Source organism: Mauremys reevesii, linkage group 9 (assembly GCF_016161935.1).
Source record: "Mauremys reevesii isolate NIE-2019 linkage group 9, ASM1616193v1, whole genome shotgun sequence".
NCBI classification, from domain to species: Eukaryota; Metazoa; Chordata; order Testudines; family Geoemydidae; genus Mauremys; species Mauremys reevesii.
The window spans coordinates 102,863,349-102,890,644 of NC_052631.1; the positions used below are offsets into that span (position 1 = coordinate 102,863,349).

The window sequence follows — 27,296 nt, forward strand, 5'->3', positions numbered from 1 at the left end:
CCTGGAGACTTTCAACAAGTCTGTCTCTTGTTTCTATCTCAACCTCAGTCCAAGTGTGTACATTTTTAACACCTCCTCCCTTTTTTCCCTGCCTGTCCTTCCTGAGTAAGCTGTACCCGTCTATACCAAATATTCCAATCATGCATATTATCCCACCAAGTCTCTGTGATGCCAACTATGTCATAGTTGTGTTTATTAACTAGCATTTCGAGTTCTTCCTGCTTATTCCCCATACTTCTCGCATTAGTACACAGCCATGTCAGATACCGATTTGATTCCCGCGCCCCCCTTCTGTCTTATCTCTCCCTTATTTCTGCTCTAACCTTATGTGGCCTGAGGATGCAGAGAAGGGGCTGCAAGGCTGCGGGGAGGGAGGAGTAGGGAGACAGAGATCCTAGCCTGCAAGGCCAAAGGTAGGCCAAGCCCCGCCCAAGGGAAGTTAAAATGGGTGCTGCACCCACCCGCCTTGGGCAGGTGACCTCTGTGGGCCCTGCTTCCCAGCGCTGCAGCCAAGGGCAGAGGGGACATGGTGCAGGGGGTCGATGGGCAGCTGCGTTGGGGGGAGGCTGGTCGGTGCAGGGGAGTTGGTGAGGGCTGTATAGAGGGCAGGCTGGCTGGTGCAGGGGAGGCAGTACGGAGGATGGGTAGTATAGAGGGGTGGTCTGAGGGGATCTGTGGGTGAGGGCTGGATGGTGCAGGGGGGCGATGGGTGAGGGCTGGTGGGGGGGATTGGTGTTTGGAGGCTGGCTGGTGGGGGCAGACCGCTGTGGGGTGAGGGCTGGGGGCAGGCTGGTGGGGTTGGTGGTGGGATGGCTGGTGTGGGGGTGAGGGCTGTGGGGGCGGGCAGTAAGGGGCTGGCTGGGGCTGGCCGGTGGGGGCTGTGGGGGCGGGGAGGGGCACAGGCTGGTGGGGGGCGGGGCTGGCCGGTGGGGTTATGGGGAGGCGCAGGCAGGTGCCGTGCGCGGGAGCCGGGCCGATGACTGCGCGGGAGCCGGCCGCGGCGCGGAGGCGAAGGGGTTACTGAGCGCGCTCCCTCCCCGCCGTGCACGCGCTGCGCGCTCCCTCCCCGCCGTGCACGCGCTGCGCGCTCTCCGGCGCAGGTCGGGCTGGGCTGAGCGGAGCAGCGTCCGGAACCGGCCACCTGCAGCCGCCGGGACCCGACATGGCGGAGCCACGCGGCCGCCCCCCACGGGTGAGTGAGGCCCCGCTGCGCCCGCTGCTGACAGCCCCGGCCGGCGGGGGGGGGAGGACTCGGCTGGGGCTGGGGCTGGGGCTGGGCTGGGTGGCTGGGGAGGGGAGGGGGCTGTGAGGGGAGGGGCTGGGGAGGGTTGGGGGCTGTGAGGAGGGGCTGGGAGGGTTGGGGGGCTGTGAGGGAGGGGCTGGGGAGGGTTGTGGGGGGGCTGTGAGGGGAGGGGGCTGGGCGGGGTGGCTGGGGAGGGTTGTGGGGGGGCTGTGAGGGGAGGGGGCTGGGCGGGGTGGCTGGGGAGGGTTGTGGGGGCTGTGAGGGGAGGGGCTGGGCAGGGTGGCTGGGGAGGGTTGTGGGGGGGCTGTGAGGGGAGGGGGCTGGGCGGGGTGGCTGGGGAGGGTTGGGGGGGCTGTGAGGGGAGGGGGCTGGGCGGGGTGGCTGGGGAGGGTTGTGGGGGCTGTGAGGAGGGGGCTGTGAGGAGGGGGGGCTGGGAGGGTGGCTGGGGAGGGTTGTGGGGGCTGTGAGGGGAGGGGCTGGGCGGGGTGGCTGGGGAGGGTTGTGGGGGCTGTGAGGAGGGCTGGGGGAGGGGGCTGTGAGGAGGGGCTGGGCGGGGTGGCTGGGGAGGGTTGGGGGGGCTGTGAGGGGAGGGGGCTGGGCGGGGTGGCTGGGGAGGGTTGTGGGGGCTGGGCTGGGTGGCCGGGGGCGGGGGGGCGGGAAGTGGCGCTCCGTGCAGCCGGTGTTGCCATGGTGACGGTGTGAATGGGGGATTGTGCTGCACTCAGCTGGCGGCCCGGTCGGCCTGGCCGTGGCCCGAACCTGGAACGAGTCGCCCCGCCCTCATTCATCGGCCTGGTGCGGGGTACCCCTCGCTCGGCTCCACCCGGACACCTTCTCCCAGCAGGCGGAGGGGCTGGGCTCGCCTTTCCGAGCTTTGCCTGGGCCCGCGTACGCGCCCCGCCCCTGGCTTCTGGCTTTGCTGGAGAAGGTGCATAGGGGAGTCGAGTAGGCCGGCAAAGGAGCGGGGCGGGGAGGGATAATATTGTGGGTTAATCAGATAACACATCTTGAGGATAAAATATGCCAAACTGTTCCGACCCCGCCAAACCCATGTAATCTCCCTGGGGGGTCCCTGCTGCAGCCCCTTGCAGGCATGGTTCCTCTGCGTTGGCAGGCTGAAGCAGGGAGGCAGCCCCCAGCCTGGGGTGTGTGCCAGTCTAAGCAATTGCATTTGGTCTCTCCCAATTCCTCCTATAACAGAGGGTGGGGGGGATTCTTCTTTACTTCCTGTCCTAAAATGCGGGTATCCTTGCTGTGCACTTCTGTGTGGTTGCCAGGCCTCTGCCTAGGGATGGCTGCATGTCAGTGGTTCTGTAAAGCAGCTTGGTGCTTATGAAAAATGCTTTGTTCAAATAATTATAATGATAAACTCTTTCTCTGCCCAGGTCTCGGTGTCTGGGCAGGATTGTGTAGTGCTGGGAATGGTGGTGTAAGTCTGGGTTGGAGGTAGTCTTGACTCCTCCCAGTGTAAACCAGACAAGGTAATATCTTTTATGGGACCAACTTCTGTTAGTGAGAGGGACAAGCTTTTGAGCTACACAGAGCTCTTCAGGTCTGGTACTCTGTCACAGTTAAACACAAGATCAAACAGATAGCTTAGTACAGACACCCTTTTCTTAACATGTGTATTACATAATTTTTTAACATTAGCTTTAATACAAATTTTAATTCTGTAAGGGACCATTCGAGGTGAAGTCGCCCATTAACACCCGTGTAGTCATAGGACAAAAAGGGGGGTTAGTGGGTTACAGATTGTTGTAATAAGCTATAAATCCAATGTCTGTATTTAAGACCACGGTTTTTAGTGTCTAACAAAGTTATGAGTTTAAGCTCGCACTTTTCAAAGTGCTGTGCAGGTGTCCTTTGAGGTCGAAGACTGGTAGGTCAGATAAAGAGCGATCACTTTGTTAAAAGTGTTTGTCTTGTTTTGTTTTTGTCTTTTATCATTTTCCTGTGTGAGCTCATTAGAGAGCATAGTGATTTTTCACGCGGGGTTCTGTCATATCTTCTTACTTGACCCACCTGGCTGCTCCCAGGGCTTCAGCTCCCGCCTCTGTGCTGATACTTTCCTCCACCCCATCCTCTGTAGCCTTGGGTGTTCAGCAGAGCCGTACTCCACATCGCCCTGTTGATGCCTCCTGTCCACCTTTGCTCCCTGTTTACACTGCTACACTTTTAGTCTAAGCCCTAGTGATCTCCCGTCTGCCCCTCTCCTGTTTTCACACCAATATGTCCAAAATGCCATTGCTCCTTTTGTTTTTCTGATGTGCCTGTTGCTGTGCTCTCTGTTCCCCACTGCTCCAGCTGTTTCTTATGCCTTTGTTGTGTCTCCTTCTTTACCACGTCTCAGTCCTTTCACTGGCATCTCCTTTTCTTGTACCCAGCTCTGTGCCTGCTGCTGTGCTGACCCCTACATCTTGAACAGGTCTGTCGCTCTCTGCTGGGCATCCTCTCCCTCCCTGCACAGATCTCTTGTCTTGTTAGATTGGTAGCTCTTCAGGGCAGAGAATGTTACTGATCAAAGCTCTGTAATGAGTCTTCTAAACTACTGGTACACTAGCTGTTATGTAAGCATTAATTATAGCCCAGTTGTGTGGCCACTGGGGAGAGGTATAGTCAGGGCTGCTGAGGAGAAGGCTCTTGTACCAACAGTGGGATGGCAATGTCTGTCTGAAGTGACAGGAAAGAGACTGAAGCCAGATGAGAGGAGGGACTAGATGGGGGGGAAGAGACAGAGTCCATTAGATCATCTAGAGCAGTGGTTCTTAACCTGGGGTGCACGCACCCCCTGGGGGTGCAAGATGCCCTTCCTGGGGGTGCAAGACATGCCAGATTTTTTTAGAAGGTAAATCATCGAAAACAGAAATTAAGCACAGGCCCGTAAATACAACTACAAAATATATCTAGATTTAAGGGGTGCAAGAACATATATTTTAGGTTTTAACGGTGCGAGAACGTATTTTGATTTTTGATAAGGGGTGCAAAACCATATTTTGAGAACCAAAGGGTTGCAGGCTGCAGTAAAGGTTAAGAACCACTGATCTAGAGCAAGCAAGGAGGGGTGTCTTTGACTAGGTAGGCCAAAGGCATGATCTAAAGGGGCCAGAGAAGCTGGAAACCTTGGTAGGAAATAATAGAATGGGATTTCGCTGGGAAGTAACCAAGAAGAGGGGAAGATGGGGGAGAAGGGGCAGAAAACGAGACAGTAATTTGCAAGGTGAGATGTCTGTCTCTGAGGAGGTGTTGGCTCAAAGGCGGTGGTCATGTCTGGACCATGTTTGGGGGAGGGAATGATGTAGCTCTTCTAGTAAGTGAGTAAGGGGCCGGTCCAAGATGTTTGCAGGGTGCTAACACACCTGATGGAAAAGGCTTCAGTGAGAGATTAGGGGTAGCACTAGGAACCTCTTCCTGATGGTAAGATGGGCCAGGCTGGGGGTGGGGGAGCCAAGTTGCTTTAAAACAGAGTTGGATAGTATGAAAAGTGCTTAGGCATTGGGGCCTGGGCACTGTGAGCTAAGGGGGATTTCCACCTCAACTTGTGTGGTTCTGTGGGCCAGAATGTAGAATGTTTGGGTGTGCAAAACAACTGGGCAATGTTACATCCAACTTGCGTGCACACTTATTCAGGTTGTGAGTTGGGTAGTTGGGCACAAAGATTTGCACAAGCACTTCTTAGCATATGCACAACATGCCTCAGGTGGCATGTGACCAGGATCCATCACCGAATTTGGTCTGCTGGTTGGATCATCAGTTTCCCCGGCCCGGCTGGTTACTGGCAGGAAGTGTGATTTACCAGATCTGTATGTGCACTTGCAATATTTGCAGATTATCTCACTGTTGGTCACCTCAGACTGAGAGTTGGGCTCGGGTGCTCTGAAGCCCTACAGATGTGCAGTCCTTAGTACAGAAGGCTGCACTGAGGTTAACCAGCATCTGGAGCTAGAAGGAGCCATCAGCAGCGGGAAGGAGAAGAGCAGTGTCCAGGCTGTGGTCAGTGCAGACCCCTAAAGGAGAAAGATGTGTAGAATGTTACTGGAAAGATGAGGTAGCCTTTTTCTGCTGAGAAGTGGAAGGTGTTAGAAACAGAAGAGGTGCAGAGAACCTGATGATCAAAGAACCTCAGTCTTCTTCCAGCTTGCAGTCCCCCAGGTTCCAGAACAGTGCCTGCTCTGTAGCCCAGCCCCCTCCTCCCATTGGCATAGCCCAGACCCTGGCATGTCCCTGTTGGGACCTGCAACCAGCGTGAGATCAGTTTGGGGTAGCTTTCCCTCCTGAGCTGCAGCACTCTTCAGATAAAGTTCTTGCTTCTTTCTTCTCTCTAGATGTTTAAAGGCCTTCAGGGCTTGGGAGCCCTTCCCAGGCCCTTAGTTCTGTTATGAAAAGCTGCCAGAGAGCCGGGGCCATGTGCTCTCTTTGATGGAGCCTGGGCTCAGTTCCCTGTTGTTGACCCTAATAGTGTTGGCATGGTTCTCTATGTTCCGTGTGCTGCTCTAGTTTCTGTTGTCCCTGTAACTGCGGTGTAGGAGGCAGCTGGTGGGGAGCTAGAGGTTTTTGCCCACTGTGTAAGGGGCAGGTGGGTTCCCGGGAAGGGATGGGAAATGCCTTGGGTTCCTGTCACCCAGATGGGGGTACTTTTGGCATTGGGGAACATATATATCCCTATTCTAGGCAGGAGCAGAGGTGGTAACTGTGACCTTGCACTCTATATGATTTTATGAAAATATGCTGATAAGTGTGAATATAATGTAACTGGAATATGCTTCATGCAAAAGGTATCTTGTAAGGTATCAATACAAAGCTTATAATATACTGAGTGTGTTCGTCCTATTTGTATGTATGTATCATTCTTGTATCTGAAACTAGAAATATGAAATATAACTCTGAGGGCCTATTGTAATTATGCAAAGTGTGGGCCATTAATGGTGGTTTGGGTACTTGATGGCGCCCATCAATGAAGACAATTGCCTGTGGATGGCTCTGTTTGCAGGGAGGCCTTCCTGTGAGTCAGGCTGGGAGGAATGAAGGCTTGGGGTCTCACAGGACATGTTACCGTGTCACCTGGTACTGGAATCCATCTTAAACCTGGTGCTTTTCCATTTAGAAGGAGGGATGGGGAACCAGAGAGACAAAAGATTCTCATCTTGTGCCAAAGCTGTAAAAGGGGGTGGAACAGAACAAAGGGGGCTGCAATCATAAGAAATCCCCTAGCTACCACCTGAGCTGGAACAAGGGCTGTACCAGGGGAAAGGATTGTGCCCAGACTAGGAAGGTGTCCAGTCTGTGATAAAAGCTTGTCCCCATTCTAGGCAGGAGCAGAGGTGATAACATTTTTGGAGGAGAGAGATTTGAACTCTTAGTTCCCCAGTTTAGCCTACCTTGTCCCATGCAGCCACCCCACCTTTCTTCAGCTCCCTGATATCAGCTACTGAATCCAACAACTGTGTAAAATCCGCTTGTTAGCTGGATACTTCTAAAATGATCTGCAGGGAAATAGTTAAGTGCTGACATTTAGAGGTCACATTTTTAGCATTGTGCATGTATTTTCTTAATTTGCATTTGCAGTTAGCACAGTTATACAGTTGGCCATGTGCATGTACTGTTACCACGATGACATGTGCAGTTAGGATGCTGAGATTAGCTGGATGCCTGCATGTTTGCATCCAGCACTGGGTTTCAGAGTTAACGCCATTGAGGCGCATGGGCACTTTGTATCTCTGTGCTGTGGCTCTTATTTTTAAATACTTTAGGTGGTCTCGTTGGGAAATTGAATTTAAATTACCATAATTAGCAAATAGTGTGTGTAGTTATCCAATTTGTGTCAAATAGCCATGGTCTGTGCACATGCACATAGGTGTGCATTGTTCATCTAATTGGTATGTGTGTCCATCTGTAGTCAGAGAGGAAGGATAGCCAAGGGGTTTTGGAGCTCCCTGGGGCTCAGAAGACAGCAGAAGATGCTCTGTGTGACCTTGGGCAAGTCCCTTAGCTTCCTTGGACCTCCATCCCAATCTGTAGAACTGGGAGAACAGCCTTGCCAGGCTGCTTAGGGGCATGTGAGGGTAAATACCTTAGATGGAGAGAGGCCCCTGGATACTATGACAGTGGAGGCCAGATAAATGCCTTAGAATCAGGCTTCTGCCAACAAGAAAGGCTGGAAATTCACTTTAATGGGAATGCTGCATGGCAGGGGTGGGAATTGAAAGAGACTGTTGCTGTGGTAGATGTGGCTCCTGCCTGTGCTTAAGATCAGCTCGTCGCTGATCAGGGGCGGCTCTAGAATTTGCGCCGCCCCAAGCAGGGTGGCACGCCACGGGGGGTGCTCTGGCGGTCGCCGGTCCCACGGCTCCCGTGGACCTCCTGCAGACGTGCCTGCGGAGGGTTCGCTGGTCCCGCGGCTCCGGTGGACCTCCCGCAGGCATGCCTGCGGATGCGCCACCGGAGCCGCGGGACCAGCGGACCCTCCGCCTGCCGCCCTCCCGTGGGACGCTGCCCCAAGCGCGCACTTGGCGCGCTGGGGTCTGGAGCCGGCCCTGTCGCTGATGGCATTTGGAACAAGCCTGCACCTCTGAGGCCTTTCTTTGTTCTGAATCCTGGGTTCAGCTCTGCCTTAGGTCAGATCTGCCTTGACATCACAAAGCCATGGTATTTGGCACAGGCTGTGTCTGCTTAAAAGTCTCTGCTCAGGCTGGAATAGCCTGTGGGGCTGCAGGGCAGGACTGAGGAGCAGTGGCAGAGTGTGTGGGGAGCTCAGGTGGAACAGTGGGAGGGCTGTGGATTGGTACTGAGGGGCACCTGCAGAGCTGTGTGTGGGGAGAGGGCAAAATGACATTGCACTAACTGGTCTGACTGGTTCTACACTTGATGAGAGCCAGAATTGTTAACTGGGAGCAGATTGTTTGTTCAGCTCCATTGCCATCTGCATAGTGCCCTCCTCCCACCTCCTCAGAAGGATGCTGCCGTGTGTATGTAACGTGAATGCATAAATAAATGTGCCTGTATTTCTCACCACAGCTGAAACTGTGTATCCAAGCCAGTTGGGGCAATCTCTGCCTTACTTGGGAGAAACTGCAGTGAAGCAACAGCTATGGAATGGGGAGTAATGGCTCCTGTTAACACTGTCTGGAACTCTGGGGGAATCCACAGCAACAAGAGGTGTGTGATATTTGTCTGGAGGGGTTCCTGGGCTGGGATTGTCGGGGTCCTATAGAGATGTCATAGAACTTGCACAACAGGCCCTGCCTCCGTTCAGGCCTCCACTGTAAATTACTCGTGGGCTACAGAGCACTTTGTCCAGCCTTTAGCTGAAGAGCCACTGCTTACTGGGCCTTGGATGGCTGGGCTCTGTTCACTGCATGGCCCAGGGCTGTCTGGGTAACTCACTGATAAAACTGGAGATGGGGGGTGTAACCTGCAGTGCTTGTCCCAGGCAGTCTGTAATGTGGGCAGACTAGAGGGTGCAGCCCTCAAGGCAGTTGACTGTTCTCTGGCATAAGGAGAGGCCGATTTTACTCAGAGTTCTGTGCGTTTTCTCTCCTGTCTCCCCCAGTGTGAAGAGGCCTTGTTCCAGGTGGTATCAGACGCTGCTGATGTAAATTCAATGTGTGTATGAATGTTTCTCTGCCCTAAATTACAATGTAAAGTCTGCAATCCCAGCCGCATCCTGGGTAAGGGCGTCCCCTCCAGGCACCTTACAGCCCAGTTGCACACAGGAGACACTTTGCTTCACATGCAGATCTGTCAGTCTAAGCGGCAAGACATGTGGCAGAGAGTTTGGGGCAGTACCTTGGCCTGGAGACTGTGCGTAGGGTGTGGTGTGGCCTTGGCAGACCCTAGTGTTCAGGTTGTTTCACGGGTGATCAGCATGGATGGCATTCTGCACTCAGGGAATGGTATTTGTGGACACAAGATACTATTTGAAGAGGCTGGTCTGGTATGCTGACAGAACAGTGGAAGCATCTTTCCCAAATGCAGGCTGACTGATCAGAGAGGAGTGCCCTTTGTTTGTGTACTGGTGGCAGGCTGGTACCACCTAACTGCTTTAGCAGCCAAACCCTGCCACAATGCTAGTGCAGTGGGCAAGTTTTGTTAGGGCAGCCAAAAGAGAAGGGGGTTCTGTATGTGCCAGGGATGCTGGCATCTGAGGATATGGGTGCATCCATGTTTTGGCTCAGAGCTGCTTTTCTCCCTGGGGGAGCATGGCAGGGGGTAATTCTGTGCATTATCTTCCTTCTGCGCATTTCATGCTCTTGCCTCAGAAATTAGTTCATCCAGCCATTCTGTGCCAAGCAGTGCGACCAGCTGGGTGGAGGGTGTGTTACAGCCATGCTCCGTGGGGAGAAGCAGAGAGCAGCCTTAGCCTTTGCTCATCTTCCTCTGACCTGCCAGTTCCCCTGGTCCTTGCCCTCACATGAATTCACTGTCGTGCCCCAGAAGAGTCTCCAGCAAGAGGCAGGTGCATTCAAAGTGGTGCAGAGATTGGGGTGGAAATGGGAGTTCCGGGAAGCTACGCCAGCTGGTGACACACATGCCAGCAGGGAGCGCTGTGGAGAGGGATCAGGATTTAAGGTCAGGCTTGACGAAGCCCTGGCTGGGATGATTTAGTTGGGGTTGGTCCTGCTTTGAGCAGGGGGTTGGACTAGATGAGCTCCTGAGATCCCTTCCAACCCTGATATTCTATGATTCTATGAGCAGTCCTGCCCCCCTCCACATTCCCTGCCTCTGCTTTGCATTCAGTCAGTCCCTGGCTTGCAGTGTGGAATGACTGGGGCTGTGCAAGCATTGCTAGGTGGGATCACCCGCTGCTCCCAGTCCCACAAATTGGATTTGTTCTCCTGTAGGAGGCCTCCCCATGCAGAGTGATGAGTAGGGGTTGCTGGTCTCCTCTGCACAGACTGGGGGTGGGGGGCATATCTAGAGCTGCACAGTCCGAACCCAGGGTCTGACTGGGTCGGGGGAAGGGCAGACCCGACTCATGGATCTGAGCAGGGACATGGTGAATGGTAGAGAGTTGCTGGGGACTATGGGAAGGTGGGTCAGCCCCTTTGCAGGTTCTGGCCTTGGCCTCCACTGACCCCATGATTGCTCACACCCGTGGTTCAGGCAGCTCTCTCCCCTTGGGACTGCAGCAAGAGAAACCATTCCCTGCACCCTCCCAGGCCCAAGAAACTCCTTGCTTGGGCTGCAGGGCTCACAAGCAAGCCATCCCTCCTGCCCTGGAGCACAGGAGCTTCTGCCTCGTCTGCAGGTGGTGCTGTGGAGGTGTAGGGTGAGCCCCTCCCTGTGCACTAGGCCCTCCCCTCTCCATCCTGGGGCTGCATTCTTCCTGGCTTGGCAGGTTCACAGGTGTCTTCCCCCTTCTTGTCACTGCTTGCCTCTCTCACCTGGGTTCCTAGTTACATAGAGGCAATTGATCATATCTCTAGTAGGCCTATATTCAGTTGTCTCCAAACCTGCTGCTGATTTAAGTGTGTTTTGGTAAGGACAAATTACTTGAAGCTGCTTTAGTGCCATGGAAGCATTGGTATCCCCTGGCATCTGCCTCTTAGCACTGCCTTTCCATGGCTTTCTCGGGCACCGGAGCTTCTGCAGAGTGTGCTGGCAGCAGGATCAGATGATCTATGTGCCTTGTCTCTGGGGGTTACCCCTGTGTGACAGGCATTGTGGGACCTTTCAGCATAAGAACAGGGTCTTGATGTCAGTTTGATCTGCCCTTGTCTGTCGTCCTTTTACTTACGTGTTATGGAAAGAACGAACGCCTCAGACTTGTCAGTGGTTCTATGTTAAATCAGGAAAAGACCTGAGCATCCTGGTGAGCGATAGGCCAATGAAATCTGAGCTCAGCGTGCAGCCACTGTCAGGGAATCCACTGAGCTATTGGGCTGCAAGAAAGTAACAGGAGAATATTCTAGTGCCATTGTCCAAATCAATGAGCACCCTCCCCGGACACAGCTCCCCTGGGCCAGCCCATCTCCGGGGTGGGGCAGGGCTTGGAGGTGTTATGGGGCAGGCAATGAGAAGAATTAAGGGTTGGGAGAGACCACATGGAGAGAGAAACCATTGGGGCTGTCTAAAGAGGGGACAAATAAGAGGGTGAGGTAGAGGGATCCACAGTGATGAATTATCTAGAGAAGGGAGATCAGGTGCGGCCATTCTCCATTGCTCACTGCACAAGACCAAGGGCCAGTGCAGGGACACTGAAAGGCAGCACACCTGAGAAGGAAATACTTTTTCACACCCCACAATTGACCTGTGGAACTCACTGCCACAAGGTGTCATTGAGGCCACGCACGTAGCAATGAGACAATTAGATGGGGACATAGAATCATAGGATTAGAAGAGACTGCAAGGGTCATGTAGTCTAACCGCCTGCCACGCTGCAGTCAGTGACAGCCGGAGTTCCATTAGGTCAGAATGAGAGGGATAAGCAGCAAAGAGTCCTGTGGCACCTTATAGACTAACAGACGTATTGGAGCACGAGCTTTTGTGTGTGAATACCCAGAGCATGCATCCGACGAAGTGGGTATTCACCCACGAAAGCTCATGCTCCAATACGTCTGTTAGTCTATAAGGTGCCACAGGACTCTTTGCCGCTTTTACAGATCCAGCCTAACACGGCTACCCCTCTGATATTTGACACCAATGAGAGGGATGTGAGCTCTCGGGCATGGGGCAAATGCCAGTTGATGGGGGTTAGGTAGAAGGATATTCTCTTCTGGGGGTTCTTGCAGCTGATGCTGGGGGCTGGATTCTTGTGCTGGTCTGGTCTGACAATTCCTGTGCTCGTGTTTTTAGAACTGTTTGGATAACCAGCCTTGTTCACAGTTGTGGAAAAGTAGAAGATAGAGTCCCAGACCCATTTTTTTTTTAATGGGGAGGGAATGCCACTGCCAGCAGCTTGGCTCCCTCTTCCTAGGGCCAGGCAAATGCAGACAGCATCCGTGCACGTCAATGGTGCAGCTACCCCTGGGTTTTCTGTGCCTATATGTGAGGATAGCGAGGGGGCCAGGACCCTTTTGTCTCCCTCTTCCTCCCTCTCTCTTGGTCTCCATGACGGGACACAAGCGGGCTTGGGGTGAAATGCTATCTGATCCCAGGGAGGCTTTGGCTGAGAATTGGGGTTGTTTCTTGGAGTTTTGGAGACCTCCAGAAAGTGCCTTTCATTTTTATCCAACTGCAGAAATGGCTGTTATTTTTTGAAGATATTTACAAGAATAATGCTGTGCCATGGGGCTGTGAACTGGCAATGAAGTGCTCAGTCCTTGGGATCAGCCCTCTGGGCTGCTCTCCCCTCCATTTCAGGGGAGCTGCTCAGGTCTGGGTCTTGGGGTCACAGCTCAGCAGAGAGCAAGCACAGTCCAAATGCAGCCTTTGCTGTGTGTCCCCCAAGAGACTGGGGCAGGTGGCTGTGAGCCCCACTTCCCCTCCCCGCACCCAGTGCAGAAGGAGAGGTGGGGGCTGGGGAGAAGCGGAGACAGCTGCAGCGGGGGAGCGAGTGACAGAGAGTTCTTCAGTCACCTGTGTCTTGTTCAAGGGCACATGAGTGTGAAATTCAATTTGTAGATGCAAGCTGTGGCTGGTGAGGAACATGGGCCGCTGTGTCTGCTGGAGCCTGGCAGTCTGGGAGCACTGCAGCCTGTATGCACAGTGTGTCCTGCCTGCCAGCTCCCAGGGAGGCTGACGTCACCCCAGCGAAGCAGTGGCTGCTGCAGGACATGTCTACTTGAAGTCTTGTCAGGTTCTCCCCTGGTGTGGAGCCTTCTGTCTCCATCTGGGAGCTCCCCTCCCCGGGAGCTGAGCTCATGCTACACTGGCGCCTACTGAAAGCACCTGGTGGATGCTCCATCGTGTCTCCTTCCCACGGCCTGGTGGGCTCAGGGCCGAGATCGTGGTAAGAGGGCCGAGATTGTGCCCAGCTTGTGCTGAGGTGTGAGGAGTGCTGGGCGTGAAGCCTGCACTGTGCGTGCCAAGGACCTGTAGGGAAGCTGGGTGGGCAGCCGGTCTCTCTTCTTTTCACTGGGCGGATTTTGTTCCTCTCCCATCCCTGTGCATTTCAGGGCAGGCTGTCAGCTGGATGAGACTTGGGTGGTGTCTGAAAGGTGAGGACTCCCCAGGTGGAGGGCAGGTTCATGCTCCTGCTGGGGGCTTTTGTGGCATGGTGTCCCCCTTTCCCCAGACCCCAGCTGGGCAGAGCGGGTTGAGTGCTCACACCCTGGTGCTCTGGGGGGTTGGGAGTGGAAGATGTCCCTGGTCGGAGTTCTCCCACAGACCCCAGCTCCAGGTTGCAGCATTTCTGCTTCTGCCTCCCCACAATGCATGGAGTGGGCTTTGCCTGCATCAGGAACCCACTGTTTGGGGGTGATGGCATTGTGGGGCAGGCAGGAAGTACCTTCTCTAATGCCCTGGTGTCTTGTTCCGCTGCCCTGCTGCTGCTGAGGCTGACACCTCCCAGTGGCAAAGAGGCTCATAGATGAGTACAGCAGCTTCAGTTTGACACATCCCAAAGAGAGCAGTTGCCTGTCTGAGCTCAGGTGGAATCCATCAGGGCATTGAGCAGCCTCTGTTGTTAACAGGTGCCTGTCTGAGTGCAGAGGAAGGCTGGGGAGAGACCTGGGCTAGGACAGCTCTTATGGCTCCCTTGGCAGCAATTTGGTGCTCTCTGGGCAGGAGCTGATGGTCTGGCTCTCTCTCTCCTCGATTTGAGTATTGGGAAATGTGTTTTAATGCAGCCAAACAAAAGGCTGTACAACTAGGAGCAAAGAATGTAGGTCATGCTTTTGGGATGTGGTCTGTATCTTGGAATGCAGCAGCTCTGCAAAGGATAAAGGTTGTGGTAGATAACCAGTGAAACATGAGCTCCTGCCAGGGTGTAGAGGGTGAACACCATCCTGGGATGAATAAGAGAAGAACTTTAAGCAGGAGTAGGAATGTGAAATTCCCTCTGTATACAGTATTAGTGAGATCACTGCTAGCTATTGTGCCTGGGTCTGGAAAACCTTCTTTATAGCAAGAGACTAGGGAAGCTCAATCTATTTTAGTTTACCCCAGAGAAGGTTAAGGGGTTATTTGATCTTGGTCCACCCCATGGCTGTGGGTTTAGTGTGGAAGTAGTGCTGGTGGCCCCACTGGCCTTAAACTTGGACTGTAATACCTATGTAGGGAGGAGATTTTGGATAGTAGACAGAAAAAGCCTTGTGTGATCCAGAGGCTGGCCCAATGAATGATGCCACTGTGGACGGTAACAAATGCTCATGGGGTCAAGGACAGAGTGACTGACTCTGTGGCCAGGCGGGCAGGCCACTCAGCTGTGATGTGCAAGATCAAGTTCAAGTTACTGTTCCTTTGATTAATTATTTTATACAAAATGGAGGAGTTTCAACAGGAGAGATTGAGAGAGCCCTACACCAGAATAGTCCAAAAACCAGAGGCTAGAACATGCCCCTGCAATGAGGAACCCCCCAAGTGCAAATCCCTTGTTCTCAGCATGGGTAGCGGGTTAGCCCCTCCTCCCATGGCAGGAGGAGTGCCCCCCATGGCCAGTGGAGCCCTGGCCCACCTGCCCTGAGCTGCCACTGGCCGTGGCTGAAGCTGAGTCTCCACTGGCTTCAGGGGAGAGGGGGAGGGAGACAAGGTCTCGGGCAGAGCCTAGGCGGGGCCATAGCCTGGGCTAGGGGAGGCTTAGGGTACGTCCCGAGTACTCACCAGTATTGGTGGGTAGCGATCGATTTATCAGGGATCGATATATTGCGTCTCGTCTAGACGCGATATATCGATCCCCAAACGCGCTCCCGTCGACTCCGGAACTCCACCAGAGCGAGTGGCTGTAGCAGGGTTGACGGGGGAGCCGCAGTCGTTGATCCCGCGCCGCGAGGACGGGAGGTAAGTCGGAATAAGATATGTCGACTTCAGCTACGGTATTCCCAAAGCAGAAGTTGTGTATCTTACATCAACACCGCCCCGTGTAGACCAGGCCTTAGCCTGCCCCAACCTTTGATACCCATGCCTCAGGCAGAGGGGAATTGAACTGGGGTCTCCAGAATCCCCAGTGAGAGTTCTAACTACGTGGCTAGCAGTCATAAAGGAGGCCACCTCCTCATAGGTTCCAAGCCACAAGGAACCATTGTGATCATCTAATCTGACCTCCTGCACAACACAGGCCACGGAGCTGCCCCAAATAGCGCCGCCTCCTCCCCTCCCTGTCTCCCGGCATTTCGTGAGTGTAGTTCTTTGCTTTTCTGAAAATGTCTGAAATTGAAACTAAACATTTTGGGTTGAAACATTTTTGTTTTGACATTTCCACAAGTTTTTGCTTTTTTTCAGTTCAGTTGAAACTATTCAGTGACTTGGCATGGATTCATGAATAGTTCTGGGTCAGCAAAAACTGCATTTTTCAGTGAATAAATGATTTGCTGAAAAATATCCCCCCACCTGTAGTTCTGGACTAGCTGCAGGAATTCTTGGGTGAGGGTCTCTGGACAGTGTTACGTAGGGCTCAGATGAGGTGGTCAGACTGAGCCCTTCTTTCTGTCCTCGTGAAATGTGTGAAACGTGGCTGAGGCACTCTGCCAATGGGGCTTTGTCTAGACATGGTGCTGCTGTCGCCACAAGGGGGCAGAAAGCCAGAACATTGAGCAGTGTGGGGGGACCTGATGGCACACGGAAGCTCATGTTTATCCTTCCCTAGGTCTTGGCTTTTCCTGTGGCAGCCCGAAGGAGGTACTGAGCATTGCCCTGTTTGTATCAGCTCTGTTGTGATGGGCATGGGAAAGCTGACCTCTGAGCTGCCTTTTGTCTGGTAGATCACTGTCATATAATGCTGCCCCTATGCATCCCCTAAAGCAGTCATGTGCGGGGAGCTTAGAAACGTGCCAAAGAGATGCCACCAACAGCCCCAACTGGAACCCTGACAGTGATGCAGCAGCCCAGCCATAGGACACAAGGACAGGCCATGCTTCCTGTTTGAGTCTGAAAAAGACAGGCTTTTTCATATACTGTGAGCCAGTGTGGCAGGGTGCTCAGCACAGGAGAATGGAGCAGAGCTGCCATTCAGTGTTGGGATGACAAGAGCATGGTGTGTGACAGAGGCCTGAGAGCCAGGGGGATAATGTGTCGGCAGTACAGAGTTGCCATCAGCCTGTCTTTACCCCAGCCAGTTAGCTATGGGTCTCCAGTGTGAACCTGCTGCAATCCTTGTACACCCTTAGCCACGCAGATGCGGCACTGTCCCTCACTCATGGTGGTGTGGAGCTGGCCTGGATGTGGTGCTAAGGTCTCCTTTGTGCAATTAGGGAGGCGCTAATGATGACTGGACAGCTGGGATTGCACCAGGAGTTTCCTTTCAATGGGTCCTTTGCAATCTTCTGTTTTGGAACTATCAATTTTAGCCTGGTTGAATGTTGCTAAGTTCTTTGGGTTGAGAAGTTCTGTAGTTGTTAAATTAGTGTTGCAATATGCCACATTTCAGAGGGGTAGTCTTCCCTTTGCTTGGAGCCCTTTCAGTTAAAAACCACGGCATGTGGCCACCTCTGAGCCTGCCCGCAGCAAGAAGTTCATCTTATCCAGTGAGTTAAAAAAAAATAAACACACTTATCTCTATGGCAACAGAAGAAGTTTAATATACCTGAAAAAACTGATTAACCTTGTAAAGTGATGACAGATCAAGTTACAATCTTAACTCAATGCCTTGCAGAATGATATGGAGAAATGCTGTGCAAGTGTCATGTTATTGGTGTGAAGAGTTTGTTTTGGGTTTTTTGATGAGTTCTGCATTCATGTAACTAACTGCCCAAATGGTCAGGTTTGTGCTCTGTGGTGTTGTTTGTAAGTGACGATAGGTAGTGTATGCTTCCCTCTGTGACCTCCAGCTACCTTGCAGGAACAGTGGTACACGCCTCTGATTGGGGCACCTTTGCATGCAGGTAGGTCTGTCAGTGGGGGGATGCAGTTGGCCCTGCGGGGGGCAGTCGGTCACTGGCAGTGCAGGGGTGTGGGGGAGTGCATGCGTACATTGTGGGGTGGGGGAGTCCACGCTCATTGGCTGGGGGTGGGTGGGTTACTAGCTAGGATGAGCATATGTTCTGTTTTGGCTTAAGCCCTGTCCTGACCATCCCGACTTTTTTGGCAGAAGAGGGCATTTGTCCCATTTGCTCTTGCCAACTGGGCAAACGCCCACTTTTGTTAAAAAGACGGGGTGCACTATCGAGGAATGGTGTGGACTGGGAGCGGCGGCATGGTTTGAGCAACCAGCGACACCCTCGAGTGGGGAGCCAGCAGGGTTCAGGTGAGTGGCTGGGGCCAGTCCTCCAGGGGGGTGGGGGGAGAGGAGGTTGGAGGGAGGGTCTTGGGCCAGCCCTGGGCACTGTCCTGTTTTCCCTTTGGGAAATAAGGTCACCCTATTACTAGCTATGTGGGGGATGGTGCTGATCAGCAGTGGCATGGGAGGCATGTGTATTGGCTGTGGCAGAGGCTGTCACTAGCGGTGAGGGTGATGGGGGGCCACACTGATCTTTGGTGTGTATAGAATAGAATTATAGGACTGGAAGGGACCTTAAAATTCCCTTGCATTCATGGCAGGACGAAGTATCTAGATCATCCCTGACAGGTGTTTGTCTAACTGCTCTTAAAAATCTCAAATGATGGAGATTCCACAACCTCCCTAGGCAATTTATTCCAGTGCTTAACCACCCTGACAATTAGGCATGGGTTTGTATTGTTTTGATCCAGCGTGTGGTGCTTCGGTTGGCTTTGCGGTGGGCAGAATTGAGGTTGTCTGCATTTGAGCTTGGTGACTGCATGGGGAGGATTGGTTTTCCACAGTGTGTTTGGGTGAGTCTGTGCTGAGTATGTCTATAGCACGTGCTAGGTCTGTGGCTTTGAGTTTCCCATTCTTGTCCCTTAGCAACTTTAACTGACTTTCACACTGTGTGTTTGAATAACTCTGGGGTTTACAGAGCCTTGTGTTTCACACTCCAGATGTTGTAGAGCAAGTACACTAAATATAGGGGGAAAAGATACTTGGTCAGCTCGCTCCCTCTCTCATCCAATGGGCTACATGCACTAGTGGACACAGCACAGATCAACTCCCATTATAGCAGCCAACTGACAGCCTGCCCGTGTTCCAACAGGTTAGTAAATCACTCTCCGAGTACTTCTGGGCACCCTAAAGGTGTCTCAAGCCAAGACCTATGAATCCAGCCCCGCTCTTCCTGGCCATTCCTGATCAGAACAACCAGTGCCTCATTCAGAGAAGAACTCTTCCTTCCTCCCTCAAACACGGAACAGTCTGACCAATCCTAAAGAAACCCACCCTGGATACTTCCGTCGTCGCCAGCTACCTCTCGGTGACATATCTCCAGTTCCTGAGCAAGCTCATTTTGACACTAACCAAAGGCCAAGTATATGCTCATCTAATTGAAGCCAGTGCCATGTCTAGGATACTATCAGGATTTGGAACTGAAAGTGCTATAGTGGCACTAATGGATGATCTCCTGCCACTGGATACAGGGCAGACATTCAGTCTCATCCTCCTGGACTTCTCCACAGTGTTCGACACTGTTGACAGTGAGGTTCTTCTGTCTCACTTGAGAGAGGTGGCAGGGTTCCACAATTCACTAAAATTGTTTGAATCCGTCCTGGAGGGATACACACAAAAACATAACAGCCACACTGGGTCAGACCAATGGTCGATCTAGCCCAGTATCCTGTCAGTGGCCACTGCCAGATGCTTCAGAGGGAATGAACAGAACAGGGCAGTTATCACGTTGTCCAAAGCCAGCTTCTAGGCTTAGGGATACCCAGACGATGGGGTTGCATCCCTGACCATCTTGCTAATAGCCATTGATGGACCTGTTCTCCGTGAACTTAGCTAATTCTTTTTTTAACCCAGTTATAGTTTTGGCCTTCACAACATCCCCAGCAACAGATTCCAGACATTGGCTGTGCATTGTGTGAAGAAGTACTTCCTTTGTTTGTTTTAAACTTGTTGCCTATTAATTTCGTTGAGTGACCCCCTGGTTCTTGGGTTATGTAAAGGGGTAAATAACATTTTCTTATTCACTTTCTCCACACCATTCATGATTTTATTGTCCTCTATTGCAGGATTTCTCAAACAGGGGTTGCCACTTGTGTAGGGAAAGCCCCTGGCAGGCCGGGCTGGTGTGTTTACCTGCCCTGGCCGCAGATCGCTGCTTCGGGCCGATGGGAGCTGCTGGAAGCGGTGCGGGCCGAGGGACGTATCGGCCACCACTTCCAGCAGCTCCCATTGGCCCGGAGCAGCGATCCACGGCCAGTGGGAGCCGCAATCGGATGGGGCAGGTAAACACACTGGCCTGGCCTGCCAGGGGTTTTCCCTTCACAAGTGGAGACCCCTGTTGAGAAACCCTTCTCTATCATATCCCCCCTTGATCATCTCCTTTCCAAGCTGAACAGTCCTAGTCTTTTAATCTATCCTCCAATGGAAGTTGTCTTCTTACCTATCCCTTTCCTAATGGTTCCTAACATCCTGTTAGCTTTTTTGGCTGTCGCTGCATATTGAGCGGACGTTTTCAGAGAATTATCCACAATGATTCCAAGTTCTTTTTGTTGAGTGGTAACAGCTAATTTAGACACCATCATTTTGTATGTGTTGTTGGGATTACATTTTCCAGTTTGCATTACTTTGCATTTATGAACATTGAATTTCACCTGCCATTTTGTTGCTTTTGTAACTCTTCACAGTCAGCTTTGTACTTAACTATCTTGAGTAATTTTATATCATCTGCAAACTTTGCCACCTCGCTGTTTACCCCTTTTTCTAGATAATTGGTGAATATGTTGAATAGCACCGGTCCCAGTACAGACCCATGAGGGAGACCGTTATTTACCTCTCTCCATTCTGAAAACTGACCATTTCGTTCTACTCTTAGTTTCCTGTCTTTTAACCAGTTACTGATTCATGGGAGAATCTTCCCTCTTATCCCATGACAGCTCACTTTGCTTACGAGAGGGACCTTGTCAATGGCTTTCTGAAATTCCAAGTACACTATATGCACTGCATCACCCTTGTCCACATGCTTGTTGACCCCCTCAGAGAATTGTAGTAGATTGGTGAGCCATGATTTCTCTTTACGAATGTTGTGTTGACTCATCCCCAGCAAATCATTTTCATCTGTGTGTCTGATAATTCTGTTCCTTACTGTAGTTTCAACCATTTTGCCTGGTACTGAAGTCAGGCTCACTGGCCTGTAATTGCCAGGATCGCCTCTGGAGCCTTTTTCAAAAATTGGCATATTTGCTATCCTCCAGTCATCTGGTACAGAAGCTGATTTAAATGATAGGTTCATACCACAGTTAGTAGTTCTGCAATTTCATATTTGAGTTCCTTCAGAACTCTTGAGTGAATACTGTCTAGTTCTAGTTACTTATGACTGTTTAATTTGTCAAGTTGTTCCAAAATCCCCTTTATTGACACCTCAGTCTGGGTCAGTTCCTCAGATTTATCACTTAAAAAAGAATGGCTCAGGTGTGGGAATCTCCCTCTCATCCTCTGCAGTGAAGATTGATGCAAAGGGGGTAGGGGAGAGGGATAGCTCAGTGGTTTGAGCATTGGCCTGCTAAACCCAGGGTTGTGAGTTCAGTCCTTGAGAGGGCCATTTAGGGATCTGAGGCAAAAATCAGTACCTGGTCCTGCTAGTGAAAGCAGGGGGCTGGACTTTCAGAGTCCCTTCCAGTTCTATGAGATATAGGTATATCTCCATATATTTTTATTATTTAAAGAATTCATTTAGCCTCTCTGCAATGGCCTTGTCTTTCTTGAGTGCTCCTTTAGCACCTCGATTGTCCAGTGGCCCTACTGATTGTTTGGCAGGCTTCTTGCTTCTGATGTACTTACGAAAACTAACCACATTTTTTTTCTTTTGCTAGTTGCTTTTCAAATTCTTTTTTGGCCTGCCTAATTATACTTTGACACTTGACTTGACAGAGTTTATGCTCCTTTCTATATTCCTCCAGGGGGAGGGATAGCTCAGTGGTTTGAGCATTGGCCTGCTAAACCCACGGTTGTGAGTTCAATCCTTGAGGAGGCCATTTGGGGAACTGAGACAAAAAATCTGTCTGGGGATTGGTCCTGCTTTGAGCAGGGGGTTGGACTAGATGACCTCCTGAGGTCCCTTCCAACCCTGATATTCTATGATCACTCCTTCCCCAGCAAGAAGTGATGGGAAACTGCATTTCCACCATTGGACCACTCCCCTGTGGAATCCCATGGGGATCAGTTCTCTCTCTGGTCTTATTCAACATCTACATGGAGCCATTAGGTGAACTGGTCAGAACACTTGGACTCAAGCGTCAGCAACATGAGATGATACTCAGTTCTACCTGTCTTTCACCTATATGATCAGACTATTTCACCAAGATGGCCCAGAGCTTGGCTGGAGAACAGCTGGATTAAACTGATCCTGAGCAAGACAGAAGTGGTGCTAGGTGACAAATCTGAGGAACTGTCACAGATTGAAGTGTCACTAGAGGAGGTTTTGGAATTAATTGATAAACTCAACATTAACAAGTCACCGGGACCAGATGGCATTCACCCAAGAGTTCTGAAAGAACTCAAATGTGAAGTTGCGGAACTATTAACTAAGGTTTGTAACCTGTCCTTTAAATTGGCTTTGGTACCCAATGACTGGAAGTTAGCTAATGTAACGCCAATATTTAAAAAGGGCTCTAGGGGTGATCCCGGCAAATTACAGACCGGTAAGTCTAACGTCGGTACCGGGCAAATTAGTTGAAACAATAGTAAAGAATAAAATTATCAGACACATAGAAAAACATAAACTGTTGAGCAATAGTCAACATGGTTTCTGTAAAGGGAAATCGTGTCTTACTAATCTGTTAGAGTTCTTTGAAGGGGTCAACAAACATGTGGACAAGGGGGATCCAGTGGACATAGTGTACTTAGATTTCCAGAAAGCCTTTGACAAGGTCCCTCACCAAAGGCTCTTACGTAAATTAAGCTGTCATGGGATAAAAGGGAAGGTCCTTTCATGGATTGAGAACTGGTTAAAGGACAGGGAACAAAGGGTAGGAATTAATGGTAAATTCTCAGAATGGAGAGGGGTAACTAGTGGTGTTCCCCAAGGGTCAGTCCTCGGACCAATCCTATTCAATTTATTCATAAATGATCTGGAGAAAGGGGTAAACAGTGAGGTGGCAAAGTTTGCAGATGATACTAAACTGCTCAAGATAGTTAAGACCAAAGCAGACTGTGAAGAACTTCAAAAAGATCTCACAAAACTAAGTGATTGGGCAACAAAATGGCAAATGAAATTTAATGTGGATAAATGTAAAGTAATGCACATTGGAAAAAAGAACCCCAACTATACATACAACATGATGGGGGCTAATTTATCTACAACGAGTCAGGAAAAAGATCTTGGCGTCATCGTGGATAGTTCTCTGAAGATGTCCACGCAGTGTGCAGAGGCGGTCAAAAAAGCAAACAGGATGTTAGGAATCATTAAAAAGGGGATAGAGAATAAGACTGAGAATATATTATTGCCCTTATATAAATCCATGGTACGCCCACATCTCGAATACTGTGTACAGATGTGGTCTCCTCACCTCAAAAAAGATATTCTAGCACTGGAAAAGGTTCAGAAAAGGGCAACTAAAATGATTAGGGGTTTAGAGAGGGTCCCATACGAGGAAAGATTAAAGAGTCTAGGACTCTTCAGCTTGGAAAAGAGAAGACTAAGGTGGGACATGATAGAGGTATATAAAATAATGAGTGATGTTGAGAAAGTGGATAAGGAAAAGTTATTTACTTATTCCCATAATACAAGAACTAGGGGTCACCAAATGAAATTAATAGGCAGCAGGTTTAAAACAAATAAAAGGAAGTTCTTCTTCACGCAGCGCACAGTCAGGTAAGGAGTTGTGGAACTCCTTACCTGAGGAGGTTGTGAAGGCTAGGACTATAACAATGTTTAAAAGGGGACTGGATAAATTCATGGTGGCTAAGTCCATAAATGGCTATTAGCCAGGATGGGTAAGGAATGGTGTCCCTGGCCTCTGTTCGTCAGAGGATGGAGATGGATGGCAGGAGAGAGATCACTTGATCATTGCCTGTTAGGTTCACTCCCTCTGGGGCACCTGGCATTGGCCACTGTCGGTAGACAGATACTGGGCTAGATGGACCTTTGGTCTGACCCGGTACGGCCTTTCTTATGTTCTTATGGTGGGCAAAGGAGAGTATTTTGAGGAGTTTGCAGCCACGGTGGCATCTACTTCCATTGAAGATTCATCTCCACAAGTGGTCACTTCAGTAGTAGTTTATGAACCTCTTGAATTCCTTGCTGTCGCCAAGCTCTCTCACAGCAGTATCTGCAATTAATGCTTTCTACCATGTCCAGATGGCTAGGAGACTCTGTCCCATCCTGGTGGACAATGACCTAGCCTCTGTTAGACACACCTTGGTCACCTTCTCTGGACTACAGCAGTACAATATAGGTCAAGCAGAACCTCACAGCATGACTCCTTAGCAACATGGGCTACGTGAGCACATCACACCTGTCCTCTGCTCTCTACACTAGCTTCCCATAAATAGAGCTGAGTTGAAGGCCTCAGCCCTTGTCTTCAAAGTGCTCTATGGCCTGGGCCTAGGCTGTCTAAGAGAGCCAAAAGTTCTAGGATGAGGGCTGTTGTTGAGAACTCTGCTCCTCTGGCCCAGTGGAATGCTCTAGTGAGGGTAAAGCTTGCCTGTGGTAGACAGAACTTCTCTGGGGATAGTGAAATGAACTTCTCCAAGAACTGTGGACCATTCCAAACCACTCTGCCTCCTGTTTCAAGTGCCTGGAACACTTATCCAACTTGCCTGTGTTACATACGCAGAGCAACAAACCCCAAAGAAAACACTACTGCACACCAACTGGGTGAGAGAGAGAGAATCGCATGTGACAAGAGTTAGTCATGTCACTTTGAAGAGCCACAACAATGATTTGAAGGCTGCAGAAAATGTCTGACCTTGAGAGACTTAAAGAGGTCAATCAAAACAAAGATCGTGGTGACTTATATACTGTGATCAAGGACCTTCTCAGGGACAAAATACCAGGTACTAGAAGGCTCTTTAAACAAGCGGAGAAAGACATAGCAAGAACTGATAGCCGGACACTGAAGCCAGACAAATTCAATTTAGAAATAGGACACACATGTTGATCTGTGAGGGTGATTATCCACTGGAACAAACTCCCAAGGGAAATGATTGATTCTGCATATCTTGGTGTTTCAGATCAGACCTTTTTGGAAGTTATGCTTTAGCCAAACACAGGTTATTGGCTCAGTGCAGGAGCGACTGGCTGAAATTCTCTGGTCTGTGATATGCAGGAGCTCAGCTAGGGGGTCCCTGCTGGCCTTTTAAAAAAAATCTCTGTATCCCAATACGTTACTGGAAGGCTCTTGGACACTGGTGACATGGCAAGGTAAGTACCTCTCTGGTGAGGAATAGAATGTGCTGTCAGCTTGGCGGAGCTGTTGATATATGATTTGGGGGGGCTAATCTAAAAAGGGTGAATTGTCAAGTCTGTGCCGAAAGCTCCTCTTGCTGCCTGGGTTTTCAGTGCATTAGCAAGGCAGCATGTCTAGGGGTTAGAGCAGGGCTCCAGGAGGCAGGGTTCTGTTCCCAGATGTTTCACTGCTCCCTCTGTCCTTAAACAGGGCAGGTAAGATTAGTGCCTTGGCTTCCCCATCTGTAAGATGGGGGTTGATGCTTCCAGCTCACTGGAGGGCCTCTTGGCCTATATGTGCACATGACTGTGACATGATTTATTGTTAGTCACCTGTAAAATGCAGTAATGGTCAGAAAAGTGACCTTTGTACTCAGCACATCCATCCCATGTGTCCAAGTGTTTGCCTCACTCGTGGGACGTCTCCAGCCCTCGCACCTCCCCCACCAGGCGGCTTCAGTCACTTTGCAGACCATGAATGCTCTTTAGAGGGAGAAGATGGCTGCTCTGATATCAAGGGGGCCGGCTGACTGCCTCTACCTGACTACCAAATACTTGTTTGCCTGGGTGGCTTCCTTGCACCGGGAGGCCTGGATCTCTCTGCTAAGAGCAACAGCTTCTCCCACATCGCTCCCTTGCTCCCAGATACCTGACAGTTTGCTCCAGAGCATGCCTCTCCCTCTGCTCTTACTGTGCTGGGAGGTGTATAAAGACAAACAAGTGGGCTGCTCCGTGCTCACTGGACAAGCCTGGCTGGTGCTGAAGGGACAGCTCCCACCTGAGCTGATGCGTCCTGTTTGCTGTGCAGATACCAGCTGCTGTGAGAGAGCCAGTTCACTCACCAGAAGTGGTTAGCCCTGCACTGGTTTGGGACTCTGGGGAAGGATAAACTGGCTAACAAACCCCAACCTGTATGGACTGACTGGCAGGAGAGGGGGAGATTGGTGTCCTGCAGCTTGGACTCTCCTGGTTAGGGACTCGCTTCCCAGGGAGCTGCATGAGGAAGGGTCTGGGGAAAGCTGTTCAGTCTCTAAGGCCTGGTCTACACTAAGAATGGGGGTCGAACTAGGGTACGCAAATTCAGCTACGTGAATAGCGTAGCTGAATTCGAACTACCCCTAGAAACTACTACTCCGCCCGTCAGCGCGCGCGACGAACTCCGGGCTCTCCAAGGTCGACTCTGCTAACTCCAGCTGGGTGGTGGAGTGAGGAGTTGAACTGCGCTTCCGGGAGTTCGAACTACGTCGTCGATCATCAGCGATTGAGATCGAACGTCGAACTCACGCACACCACCGCGTCCGGCGCGGTAGACTGTGCCTAAGTAATTTCAAACAGCCAGAAGCCCCTATCCGTGACATGTACCTAACCCATGGAACTCCTGGCTGCTGGGTGCCCTTGAATCGGGTGCTGCAGCTGAGTTAAAAGGGGCTGGTTCATTTCATGTCCATTAATATTTTCAGGTAGGTGCTGTGATTGGGTTAATCAAGTCTCCTGCACCAGGTGGCTGGTGGAGGAGAGACTGTTCTTCCTGTGCACAGGAGTAGCGAGGGGCTGGGGGTGCTGGTTCAGTGGCAGAGTTGTGGGGGGAAAGTTTGCTTCTTGGCAGTGCTGGTTGGTCTGTCAGGGGTTTTGCAGACACAGGGCAGAATGAGAAGCACTCTGAGGTATCAGCCCCAGGGTCTGAGTGTGCAGTGAGCCAGGACCATTTCATTCAGGAGCAAACACAGCAGACTTTCTTCCAGCTACAGCTGGTGAGGAGCCTGGACTACCAGGCAGCATGAGTGGCATGGAGCTGTGAGCACAGCTCCTGTGGCAAGGAGGTTAGGTGAGGTCTCCTTATCCTCAAATATTTTTAGTGCCCACCCCAAGATGTTTTGGGATCAAACAAGCAGTTCTTTGTATTTAACAGCCGGGTCTGGGTGCTCTGCCTCAGGAACTGCCTCCCGCCAGCAGAGCTGATTGGCTGGACTGGGGGCTGATGGATGAATGTCCATGCATAGCGGCTGTTCATCTCCAGGGATTCACTTGCAGTTTAGATGGTGATTTTCATTAGCCTCTGCCCCTGCTGAGAGTCATTTACAAATCAAACTCAAACAGGCAGTGAGGCGAGGGAGGGGCTGCTGCCTCTTCATGAAGAAGTCGGGGGAGGTAGGAAGCTGCAGAGTGTGAGATAATTCAGAATATGGCATTAAATGGTCTATTTCGAAGTAACTGCCTGTCAGACATTCCGAATCCCAGCCTGGAGACAGACTTCCCTGCAGTGTAGCTGCTGCCGTCCTGGGGGTGGGGGTGGGGTTTGCTCTTGGCACCACCTCTCGCTGTGACGCAGTGGCAGCTGTTAGGTATGTGCCAGCATCAAATGCTCGTTTCTCAGCCTGGAGAGGAGGACAGTTCTAGATGCTGTCAGGAAGTGTTGCAAGATTTGCTGTGAGGAATGGTTCATCTGTGCTGTAACCCAGACTAAGGGGCATAGGCCCAGCTTGCTTTGAAGTGAACTGATGGGCGAGTAGGATGCAGTCTGACACAGACTCCTTGGCAAAGGGTCCCCTGTTCTTTGCAGACATCCCTCCCCTCAGACCTCA

General features: G+C 51.2%; 1 protein-coding gene and 1 long non-coding RNA gene across 11 annotated transcripts in view; one reads left to right on the top strand and one right to left on the bottom strand.

Annotated features, from left to right (window-relative positions):
* The first annotated feature begins 295 nt into the window (after nucleotides 1–295).
* Nucleotides 296–27,296, top strand: part of NLGN3 (neuroligin 3) — a 98,404-nt gene continuing 71,403 nt past the window's right edge. For 2 of the 10 annotated variants that reach the window (XM_039487139.1, XM_039487150.1), the window contains exons 1-3: nucleotides 1,960–2,171; nucleotides 8,255–8,395; nucleotides 8,790–8,842. The gene's annotated coding sequence lies outside the window, so the exon portion shown is untranslated. Of the gene's footprint in view, nucleotides 414–1,061; nucleotides 1,193–1,959; nucleotides 2,172–7,916; nucleotides 7,978–8,254; nucleotides 8,396–8,789; nucleotides 8,843–15,379; nucleotides 15,453–17,501; nucleotides 17,520–27,296 lie in introns of those variants that run through there. The other 8 variants (XM_039487145.1, XM_039487140.1, XM_039487151.1 and 5 more) reach the window with 8 other exon arrangements.
* LOC120371429 lies at nucleotides 2,927–14,988 on the bottom strand. The gene is made up of 4 exons (XR_005584344.1): nucleotides 14,942–14,988; nucleotides 10,977–11,121; nucleotides 6,619–6,723; nucleotides 2,927–5,247 (listed from the first exon to the last, which is right to left on the bottom strand). It is a non-coding gene; the product is annotated as an uncharacterized LOC120371429 (long non-coding RNA).